We start from the raw sequence: 13018 nt of genomic DNA, 5'->3' as shown, positions 1-13018 counted from the left end.
AGACATTTGTCCCCGATTGCGAAATGGTTTTCCTTTTTTTAACCGTTACGCGATCACGTGATATGATCTAGGGAGTGTGGGTATAATGGTTTGGTTTATTTACGTCAACGTCGCTAAGCGAATGGAGGATGAGTAAAGGAAAATAGTAGAAGGCAGAGTTCATGATGTTGTTGTTTTCACAGTGTTTCAGGTGAGGGCCGTCGGTAGTCTTTTGAACTTGTGTGTTTCTCCTGCAAATATGTGACCCTGGTCCTCTTCACCGAGAGAGAAAGATAGTAAGAAAGTAAGAGGGAGAGGGAGAGGGAGAGGGAGAGGGAGAGAGAGAGAGAGAGAGAGAGAGAGAGAGAGAGAGAGAGAGAGAGAGAGAGAGAGAGAGAGAGAGAGAGAGAGAGAGAGAGAGAGAGAGAGAGAGAGAGAGAGAGAGAGAGAGAGAGAGAGAGAGAGAGAGAGAGAGAGAGAGAGAGAGAGACTGAATGGGCTTCACTGTTTCAGCAGGTCAGCACTCTAGAAATTAAGTCATCCACAAAATCCCCTGAAAAGTGCTCCCAGTGGACCTGGGGGAGGAGAGCTGTGGATAGGATAGGTGTAGACCCCGGCCCACCCCATGCTATCTCCACTACCCCACTGCGGGGAATACTCTGTGACTGTATTCACTTCCGAACTGCGTGGATCTTTCCTCCACCAGCCACTTCATATCAATGGAGCGCCACACAACGGTGACGCATTAGGGTACATTAATATAAACATACTATCCTTTGTGAGATATATGAGATGTATGCGCATTTACACACACACGCGCACACACACGCACACACACAAACACACACGTATGCGCACACACACACACGCACACACACACGTGCGTGCGCACACACACAAATAAACACACACACTTGTGTGTGAGCACACATAATCACACACACACACACACACTTATGCATGCGTACACACGTGCACGCACACACACACACACACACACACACACACACACACACACACACACACACACACACACACACACACACACACACACAGCCTAAGTGCTTGTGAAGGGGGTTTTGTTCCCTCTCGGTTTAGATTTATTTGCCCAACTGTATCTTTATCTGTGCCGCTCCCTGATACAAAGCTGTGGGGGGTGCGGAAATATTTCCAACTATCTGGTGAATGTATCTCCCTCGCCGTAGCCCAGGAAGAGAGCTGCAGCTGGGGTGCGGGCAGGGGCGTGCGGTGGGGCGGGTGGTGCTGGGAGACCCCACCTCTCCCTTCACTGTTTTATTGCCTGCGCCGTGTATTTACGTGTTCTTATGGGCTTTTCCAATTTAGCTCCTGGTTTGGAAATGGAAGGGAGATAAGGAGCGCCGATAAGCATGGATCCGTCCATCAGCCGGGAGAAAAACCTCACAGGGCTCCACAGCCATTTAACACACTTACCAGCGCTGGTGTCTCTGGGAGTAGAGCATGACGAGGGTACAGAGATATTCAGCCTAACGCTATTCAGAGGTTTTTGTTTTCGGTCTTTCTGTTTAAAGGCCTCTGGTTTATTTTTTTTAACTAATCATTGAAATACATTGAAACAACAACAACGATGTATAATATAACAGAAATAAAATCACTTTTCTGCATGAAAAGGGATTGAAGGGTGCATTGGTGTACATTAAAGGAACCAGTTCAGACCTACAATTGCGTGTGTTGTTTAAACATCAATACAGCCGATATGAATGATACAAGAATAAGAAACATTAGCCTACTGCATTTATACGGATGTGATCATTCCTCTTCTTTTTTAAGCTATGACAAAAAAATATCAAAGCAGATCCTCTCCCAGATGGTTTCCTCATGATGAAGACAGTGTTAGCGGAGGATGGGTTATGTGCTGATGGCATCGCTCTTCTGTAAAAACAGGCAGACAATAGAGAGGGGGTCCTTCCTGAGGAAGAAGTGGTCGGTTCTACTCCGGGGGGAAGCCGCCGCTCGGCCTGACCTTCTCAGCATGTCAACCAAAGGTTAGAAATCTTCTGGCCTTAAAGCCAATGCACTTGTTTGCGATAATGGAGGAGGCCAGTGGCCGGTCCTGCCATCAGGAGAAGACCTGGGCTCATCCCGGGAGGATTCCCCTGCACTGGGATTCTCACTGCACATACATTACACACACACACCTGAGTGCACGCACACACTAAAGCGCACACACGCACGCTTATTTGAACACACGCGCACACACACGCATAGTGCCCCTGGGATTATTTTATTAATACTTTTTTAAATTAAAACCAAGGGGTTTTAAGTTATATTTGACTTTGAAAGGAGTGTTTCTTTTTTCTATTTTCCGTATACAATGCATTTTGGGGAAAATACGGACATAGGAGAGTTCTGGGTTGCTGTGGCTGCGACTGGTCGTTTTGTGAAGGGGTGCGTCAATAGTTGATACTGTCGATATTTTTGAATTGTTTGTTTACGTTTTTCAAGTTGGAGGAACGTTTTTTTTTTTTTTTTTGGAATTGTTCAGTTGAACTGAGTGGTCGAGGGAAGTTGAAACACGCAAAGTTTACGCGAACAACAGATGGAGAGACGCCTACGCGGTGTCGCTGCCTCAACGAGGGTGTCGCAAAGAGGACAGCGGAGGGGCGGAAGGATTCTCGTGATCGAAGGATGGAGTTTCAGCTTGGAGTTCTCCTGTTGGGTTCAGAGACTACTGTTCAACGTGAGTAGCCTACCAAAAGAGCCGTTTCGGACGATTATAACGGTATTTTGCGCTCCATAAAGGGAGCCATCAACCGGTTTTTGCCTCTTAGAAATGACGGGTAGGCTACTTTGTTTATTTTCTTTCCTTGTTAAATTTTTGACCGTGACGTGTTTTCGGACATTAAACCCACCAATATATTGAAAGGATTTATATGAATCTCATGTTTTGTTGGTTACGGGTAAATGTATATTGGGTGTGTTGTGTTAGGTGTGCGTGGGAGATTATTTTACGACAGTACAGCTGTCGTAAAATCGTAATCAAATTCATGATCTTTTTAAAGTAGATCTCTTCTAGGCTCCTCCAATGCAAATAGGGTAAAGCAAAAACACACTTGTACTGCACTTAATGCCGGCACCACTGCTTGCAACTGTTCTAAGATATTATAAAAATATCAGAAAAAGAACTTAACGCAATTCAAAGACAATCGAGAATCCTTGCAAAATATATAAATAAAAGGCTGTCTCCGTGTCCTAGCAGGAATGGCACCGTTCCATTTCCACGCTAGAACCGTTATCGAAAGCATGTGTAGCTAAATGGGGTGGCGTGACGAGATTGCATTGGCTGCGAGAAATAGATACATGATCAGCCACCCCCGAGAAGAAATCACCCGTCCCTTATCCTCTTACGACACATGGATACATCGTAAATATTGGCAAGACATTCTGTATGGGGCCTGTGACGCTGTACATCATGCCCGCTCGCAATTCACGTAGCCTATTTATATTCGTCAACCATAATTTTGTTTTTAAAATATGACTCGTTAAAAAAAAAGATTTATGGAAATTGACAGATCTTATGTGATTCCTGAATTAAATATCGTATAGATCGAAGGCCTTTCATGCTGCCCGTCACCGCACCCCCACACCACACCCCACCCCCACACTCACTATCCTTTCCTGGGAACAAAGCCTTGACCAAGGGAGGTAATTTACAGTGTTATGGGATGAGTGAAAAACATGCTGTAAATAAATAAGTTGGTCCATTTCATTTTAGGACAGGGGGAGGTTAAGCGTAGACCCCTCCCCCTGCTTCTCATCACACACACACACACACACACACACACACACACACACACACACACACACACACACACACACACACACACACACACACACACACACACACACACACACACACACACACACACACACACACACACACTTCCCCTTGACGTCCCCTGGAACTGGGATGTCCCCTATACTGGCCGTGTCTGTATATCACCGGGAGGAGAAGGGGACTGCAAATGGGGCAGCGAGCGACGCTATGCAGTCCATTTGCTAATTTCAATATGGTGTCCGTCTGTGTATGGGTACGGCCTTGGGCACGATGGAAGCCCACCCTCCTCCTCCTCCTCCTCCTCCTCCTCCCCAGCCGCCCACTCTCTCGGTTCAGCAGCCCCCCCCCCCCCACACCGTCTCCCCATACGTCCCTTTGACCTTGCTCTCAATCACAACCAAGCAGCCCCTAATAAACACGCGCACACGCGACACACACGCACACTCGCACGCATTCACGCTTCAGTGTAGTCTTCGTCATTTTGGGGTCTTTTTGGCATGTTTTTATGAAAAAAAGATCCTACTGATTCTCGCAGTGTGTATGGTTGTGTTCATCGTCTGTCTGGATCCCCAACGCAATGACAACAACAACAACAACAACAACAACAACAATGACGGCGGACACAGAGTCAGCTGACATGCGTCGATACATCCAATGAGAGCCCGGGGCTTTTCCTTTAGTCGCTGTGTAGTTAGAGCTTACATATCGGCAGGTCTTTTTGGGCCCTCTTCAGTGTCACCACTCAGGTGTACCCAGGCTCCCCTGAGAATAGACGATTCAGGGAATCCTGTGTTTTGCATCGACAGGCAGGCCTGCATATCTACCGCCTTTCTCTTTGGCCTGAGGGGTTGTCCCTTAGATGTAATCTATAGGGGTGAACAGTTGTGATTGGCTGACCCCCCTGCCTCTCAGAGTAATGTGGCCTGTATTGTATCATATGAGATGCATGTCATTTAATTATCATCAATATTATTTTTAATATAATTGATAGAAACACACAATATATGACGTAGTTAATATACATTTTCTGCAATTATTATTGTTCTCTGTTTTTGACACACGCACACAGACACAGACACACACACACACACACAGACATACACACACACACACACACACACACACACACACACACACACACACACACACACACACACACACACACACACACACACACACACACACACACACACACACACACACACACACACACACACACACACACAGAAAGTATGTGTTCCTTGTCCTCTATTCCCAGTCCCCATGAGTGTGCGTGGCGTACTTGTTTTGTCCTGACTGGCGCCGTCTCCCTAACTTTGTTGTGGTTGACTGCCTGCTGTTTAAAATGTTACTGGTCCATGAATCTGATTAAAACATCCCCCATGAAACTCTTTATAGTTTGCCGCTGTTTCCCTTTTTCTGCCGTCCACAACCTTGTCACACACCTGCGTCAGGTCACAGGGAACGTAATAGCATTCCCTGTCTCCTAGTATTCCTTGTGTGTGTGTGTGTGTGTGTGTGTGTGTGTGTGTGTGTGTGTGTGTGTGTGTGTTTATGGGTGTATATCTGTTGTGTCTGTATCTGTTTGTTTGTGTGTGTGTGTGTGTATCGGTTGTGTCTGTATGTGTGTGTGTGTGTGTGTGTGTGTGTCTGTGTGTGTCTGTGTTTATCTGTATGTATCTTACTATATGTGTGTGTGTGTGTGTGTGTGTGTGTGTGTGTGTGTGTGTGTGTGTGTGTGTGTGTGTGTGTGTGTGTGTGTGTGTGTGTGTGTGTGTGTGTGTGTGTGTGTGTGTGTGCATGAGTGCGAATGCATCAATAAGTATCGGGGCTGAAGCAAGGGAAATATTCCCCAATCCTCTGTGCATCATTGTAATTAGATTTCCCACGATGGCTCAATTAAGTCACCCTGCTCCGGGGACCCGTTGGTTTGTGGTTTGACTCTCACTCGCGAGGGCTTTGGTCTGTTAAGTAAGGCAGAGGAACGTTGCTATTAATATGGTCACTTATGTATCCCCTAAAGCAGGCTTTACCCTCTGTGTCTCTATGTCCCTACTCTTTTTTTTAACTCTTATTATCCCTATTGTTTTTTTAAACTACTGATTCTGAAATCAATCGGATGGGAAAAAGAGCCTGATTTAGATTTTTCTCATTTGCTTTGAGCATTTAGCATATAATATGAGAGGACAGCGTTTATTTAGCCCTGCTAGTTTCTATATTCTAATGAGAACAGCTCCATCTATGGACCACCTGTTGAACTGCATAAATTGTATGAAATACACATGAAAACTGAGTGCAAATTAATTTGGAATAGTGTGGGTGTTGTTAAAATTTAGGCTATATTGTCTGGACGAAAAAACAAAAACAACACGACATGCGTTACGAATTACAACTTTTTGTGCGAGCGCAGAACGTATCTGAAGGACAATCAATCCCAGAGGTCATTCCGTGTGTGGGCCGTGGCCGATTTCTGCCATTATTTATTCGAATGAATGTGAACAAACATGAATATGTGTTTGGAGGTATTGCATGTCGCGTGCGGTGACACAGGGAGATTCAGCACTTTTGATGATATGTGGTCGCATTACTGGTCCCAAGGCCGGCGACAAGTTTAAATGCTCCAGTAACATTTCCTTTTATTTATACCCATAGACCTTGGCTGAAATAAATGAGTTGAGACAAGTGCGGGGGGGGGGGGGAGAGGGCGGCCGACGCTACGAACATTTTCTCCCCAGCACCACCACTGCCGCTGCGTGCGTGCGTGAGCGAGACATTCAACTCTTTCACTGCCAGCGTCTGACGGGCCGCGGCGGTAAGACGCGCGCCGGCCCCCCCTTTAAAGAAGATTCAATGTCGCGAGCGAGAAACGCATCAACGTGAAAGTCGTTGTGTCATTATCTTAAATCTTAACTATCCAGCAGGACCAAAGTGTGAGAGACAGCCGTGTCCGTCAGGGCGCCGGCGGGACATGCTTTATTGTCTGTGTACAGTAAGCGCTGAGATTAGCCACTCTACCGGGGTCATTCTGCAGCCCTCCTTCAATTTACAACCACTTTTAATATTCTGTCATACTTAAAAGATTTTATTGCCGTCTTTTTATTACCATATCCTTATGTCCCGTGCTTATGAACTTTTCTATGCAAATCACTCACATCTCTCTCGGAGAGTCGCTGCAGGTGAATCTTCAGATGTGCTGCCCTTTGTTTTCAGGTAGCCGGGACGCTGAGAAAATACCCTGTCTGATTCTGTCTTTTACTCTGGGAAAACTCTTAACGTTTCTCGACCCTTACTGGCGCTACTCGCTTTGTAACGCTTTGCTTTCCCGGATCCCCAGCCCACCGTGACTGTAGCCATAGCGTCTTGTGGAGGGAAGGGGGCAGCTGTCTACGCAACACTGCGATAATCGTCTCGCAAATTCGGAATTCCCGATGACATCATGTCACCCCTGTATCTGCGTTGACTCGTCGTGCTATAAATTATACAACACATGGCGTTACTTTGGCGGGCCGATATGGGCCTTCTGCCTGAGGTTTGTTTTTCTTGGTTTCCAGTCCACACGGGATGGGCTCGTCACTCTTGTGTTTTCACAGTTGTGTTCCTCTGTTTTGTTCTCCTTCTCTCTTCGTTTTATGTTCCAGTATTTTGTATTCCTCTTTTGAGACTTGACAGACCCACAGCAGCACCACGGGGTGAGCGAAAGATATGGAGGGAGGGAGGGGAAGAAGAAGAAGAGCGCACGAGCAGAGATTTACGACTGTGAATCTGCCACAGTTTAAGTTTATGAATCCATTTTGTACGCGTCGCCCTGACTTTGACACGGTGGCCGAGTTCTGTCTGAGGTCACCAAACTGGTGTGAGGTCTGAGACTCTGGCCCGCTGGCCCATATGCAGCGATTCCGGGCAGGCATCTGTGTGTTCTCATCTAATGCTTTCTATGGATCGCCCCGACAGATGGGGGGGGGGAAGGGGTAACGGACCCAGGGTATAGCCCTGGGGCGGATGGGGCCCAGCAGAGACGCTAGCAAGCCCAGGGAGAGTGACCAGTGGCCAGTGGACGACTGGACTGAACTCCTGGTGCCGTGTTGACTGGGGCTCAAATCAATACAACGTTTGTACGATGGGCTACATCGACGCGTCTCTCACTTCCCTGCTTTTTCTCCCCCTCTTCTCTTTTCAGACTTTCTAGTTCCCCTCCATCCCCCTCCCCCCTCTCATACACACACACACATATATGGAGGTTTTTTAAATGATAATTCAATTAGGGCAGGTGCTTGGCGGAGAGGGCAGGGTGATGTGTGGCGCAGCGCCGGCCCTTTAAGAGCCCGTCAGCGGCCCTAACGAGGGTGGCAAATGGAGACATAAAGAGGAGAATGGGTACACTTTTCACTTTGGTCTGACACACCGCCGCTGCCCCCCGGAGCCCTTGAGGGGGCATTTGGAGTGGGTGCGACCATGCTTCAAATTCCCCTCCTCCCCCTCGGACTAATTGTTGAGGGTATTGACCTTGAAGAATGGACGGGCCGGGAGGACGGCAGGGGGTGATGGTGGGGTTGGCGGTTGGGGGTGTGGGTGTGGGGCGGGGGGGGGGCGGGGACGGTTGAGGGACAAAAAAGAGAAAGGTGGAGTTGGCTCTCGGTTCACCGGGGTTCTTCCCCCTGACCTCGAGTGAGAACGATTTCTTCTTTTCTCTTTTTTTTGTGGCGTGGGCCAGAAGTAGCCCGCACACTTCCCAGGTCCGTCCCCCTCTCATGCAGTGGGGGGGGGGGGAGGAGGGAGGGAGGAGGTGGCGGGGTTTGGAGGTGGAGGAGTCAACAGCAGGAGACGCGACACAAATCAAACGGCATCAATGGAACATGGCATCATAACAACCGGGATCAATCGCGGGCCATTCCGGGCCTCATTCAAACCTCCCATGCCATCGATCGTCTGGGGAGGGTGCGCGCGGTACTATTGGATACACGTCGTGGTCGTTTGTGCGATGCGGGGGTCTCATGCGTGCATACAAACACCCCTCCCCCCCTCACGCACAAACAGACACACACAACCCCGTGTCCCCTGCCCTGACCCTGTTCCACAGCAGACAAGTTCACCAGGCCGCGCGCTGCTGAGCCACCCAGTCAATGGGTGTCAATACGCTGGACGGGCCGGGAGACAGGGGGGCTGGAAGGAGAGTCGATCAGGCGCTGATAAGCAGCGAGGGGCTGCTTTGTTTTAGTAATGACGGCTTAAACGCACACCCCACCCCCATCAGAGCCACCCTAGCCAACCCCCCTTCTGCATGAACCCCGTGGCAACGCCTCAAACAACAGAGTCGTCAATAAAGGGATACACGCGAGTTCTGACGCCCGGCTGCTTTAAGGTCGCTGCATTCAGCGCCACGCGGTTTTCCAGAGGAAAAAAAGCCCCTTCCCTGCCTTGAAGGGCCGCAGGCGGCGCATGATGAATTGCTTTCCGATTCCCCAAGTCTGTTTGGTTGCGAGGGAAGTTGTACAGTTCAACTTGGACGTCCGTTTCATGCAATGCGAATATTTGCCGTATTGTCAGCAGTTAATTTATAGGATCCTCCTCACACAATGGTGTTGAGCTTCCGTCCCCTGGGGCTTTGGGACGGAGCCTATAGCAGCGTTTGCAGGGGATGTATTTTTTTCAGTGTTGAGACGAGGCAAAGAAATCTATACATGTTTTGGGCAGTGAAATAATTTTATTCTCGAGATGATTAATAGCAAGGTTAATGGTATGTTATAAAGTTACATTAACAGTTTAATGATTTAATGCTGCAAAGCAATATCCAAAGTTCATTAGACATGAATCATGTCTCATTGCTGGTGGTGCAGCGGTCATTAAAGATGTTGTAATTATGATATAATTCTCAATGAGACATGCATTTGGGGGGAAACGGGGTGGCACCAAATATTTAATATGAGGCAGTTGTGGGATTTACACACACACACACACACACACGCACACACGCACGCGCACACACACACACACACACACACACACACACACACACACACACACACACACACACACACACACACACACACACACACACACACACACACACACACACACACACAGTGTGAGACAGCATAGAGCAAACAGTAGTCTGAATATTTGTTCTTCCAAGCCATTGATTCAGTCTCATGCTTGTTTTCCCTCTCTTCATACAAGCAGCCAACGCATCGACTGTCTATAGGCACTAGTGTCTCCACAACCAGACCATTCACACCCCTTTTCTCACTTTTATACTGTATTTTTTGAATTATATTTAAATAAATAAATGACCTAACTTAAGGTCATTCTTTGGTGCGAGATTGATTGAAGAGAATAATAATACCTGAAACTGTGTCGGACCAACGAGTGGGATATGCAGATATTATTATAATCACTTATAACTACACAATACGCTACAAAACTACTACATTTACAATCAGCCCAGTAGCTCCTGCTCATGTTGTCACATTCCCAATATCAGTTTATGGAGACAATAAAACATGGATCGCGACGGCATAACAAAAGGGAACGAAACGACACAGCGTTGAAGCCTGAGAGGCTGAACACAAAAGATTAAAACAAAGCGCCTATTGGCTGGCCGCTCTCTGTCAGCATTCAGCAGTCCCTTCCTTACAGCACCAGCGCAAACAATGGCGTTTTACTGGGGAGCCCGCCTCCTCTCCTCGTCCTGGGGCCTTTATGGCGCCACAGCAGCACTATACCTCCGCAATTACTTTTCAATTAGCACGATGAACATTCCCAACACTGCGGCAGCAATTATTTTATAGCCCAGTGTCTTAGCCCATTAACGGCGCTACCAACAGCACTGGAAAGTGATAAACCATCTGGCCCAGCTCCCGGAGAGATAGAGCACACACTTAATGGACTGAAAAAGTAAAAGCAATTAATGTCACATTAATATAACGATAATAATGCCGTCCCTTGCAGCTCTGGCGGGCAGTGTGAGAGGGTGGGGTGGGGTGGGTGGGGGGGGGGGGGGTGAGGTGGACCTCGGACTGCCCTGCCGGCCCTGCGAGGGTTATTATTAAACACGGCTCCGCACCCAGGATGCAGGGGCCAGGCCAAACGTCCCTTATAATTACAATGAACGGCCGCCGATGGACACGCGTCCCAGCATGCAACACAGCCGCTCGCGCGCTGTGAAACGGCGAAGGCGTGACATTTAATACGCCGGCGTCAGCTTTCTTTAGAGATCTATAAAACCGGAACACGATCGATGTTTGGACTTTTGAAATACATTTCAAGAGAAAGGCCGGCTGATTAATTAATTGATTTGTCGTTAACTAAGCAAACCGAGGAGGAATCACAATGTGTCTCTGTAGGTAAGCATTAGGGAGGATCCCGCGGGCCCTTGTGATTGTCTTGAAGTGCCCATGCACCTAATTTAGCACTGCCTGTGTGCTTGTGTGCTCGTAATTGCCCCTGTATAAGTGTGTGTGTTTTGTGCCTGTTGTGTTTGTGTCTGCATACAGCTGGGCATGATTGTTGGTTTGCATGTGGTTTTGTTTGAATGTGTGTGTGTGTGTTTGGTCGTGTGTGTGTGTGCTTGCATATTTGTATCTTTGTGTGTATGCTTGTGTGTGTTTGTGTGTGTGTGTGCATGCAAGTCGCTGTGTGTGTGTGTGTGTGTGTTTGGTCGTGTGTGTGTGTGCTTGCAAATTTGTATCTTTGTGTGTGTGTGTGTGTGTGTGTGTGTGTGTGGCGGCGCCTGTCTTAAGAGCGGCTCCGCTGTCCCGTCCTATCTCCTGACCCCTCTGTGTTCCGGCCGCCCCAGCTCTGTTTGTGTTAATTCCTCTACATCTCCAGGGTGGCTTACATTAGAATATCTTAACCACTGGGCCGCATTAGCATAGCGTGATGGATGCCGCTGAATCTCCATGCCAGATAATGTCCACATTTTGCATTTTAAACTAAGCTACGCCACGGACGTGATATCCATTTTCACGGGCGGAAATGAGGTCCTGGTGGGCGAGTGCCTGGCGGCTCTGTCATCCCGCGCCGAGCGCCCCCCTGCCCGGCCCCGCGTGACACCCGGGAGGCGCCACACTGGGACGGGTTGAGGGTCATTGTCCCGCGCCGGTCAGCGGTGATGGCACACGCGCAGCTCGCGTCAACTCGGGTGTCAGTTTTTCGCAGCACTTGTTTTTCAGTCGAACCAAAAAAATAAAAAAATAATAATAAAAATAAAAAACGACGCCAACCAAAGTTTGTGCGACGGAGTCCTCGCCGCTCAACAAAGAGTTTTCTCTGCTGGAATATTCATGTGCGGCAGTGGCGGCGCCCACCTGTCTGAGCCGTCGCCCGTACACAATACAACTCGTAGTCACTCCCATAAATGTACCTTCCAGTGAAGCATGATAAGTCCTGCATAATTCCCCCTTTTATTATGGATAGTCTGGCGGGTGGCTGCGGCGCGGCGACATCTCAATGCGTCCCAGCAGCTTGGAGGCCTCAGCTGGGAGCGGGGCGGCTGATTCTCCTTACAAGGTTGTCATGCTCGCCGGCAGTTGATCAATAGGAATAAATCAGCGGGCCCCCTTTATGTGACGCCAGATAGTTGTACATTTATAAGCCTCTTTATGAGATAAGATCTTGACACTTGAGCTCACGTCACAGGAGCTGACACACCCTCTCTCTCTCCCCCCCCCCCCCCCCCCCCCCTCTCCCGCCGCTGCCACCACTGCCATGCACTCACACATACACACGCACGGCATGCAAGCGCACGCACAAGCACACACAGGAACGCCCGCTCCGTCCTAGGCTTGGCGATGCTTATTAGACAAGTGTGATCATGGCGTTTATACGTTTACTCGGGGCCCGAGTGTTTCGGTGTCAAATGAAGACACGTTGGAATTATGTCTCAATCCGTTTGGAATGGCTGACAACGGGGACATGAGCTATTACCGAAGGCTATCCCTGTCTTTTTATCTCCTCATGTGCAGTCATTTCAATGAACGGGAAATGGCGCCGTTTTGACGGGTTTAATCTATCCGAGCAGTGTATTTTACGTTATAAAACAAGTATCGTCAAAATCAGGGCGGGAGTAGATGCCTATTGTCGCTGCTCTCCCTGTTGTTCTTACTCCTGGTACCCTTCCTCTACACGCAATCTCGAATGGCTTCCCCGTTCTGCCCGATAATTCCATAATGTTCTGCTAATTACGTTTGACTAATTACGGTTCTTTTATGTGGCAATATATGCTGG

Source organism: Gadus macrocephalus, chromosome 5 (assembly GCF_031168955.1).
Source record: "Gadus macrocephalus chromosome 5, ASM3116895v1".
Classification (NCBI taxonomy): domain Eukaryota; kingdom Metazoa; phylum Chordata; class Actinopteri; order Gadiformes; family Gadidae; genus Gadus; species Gadus macrocephalus.
The sequence above is the reverse complement of the archived record's forward strand: the minus strand, read 5'-3'. Positions refer to the sequence as shown.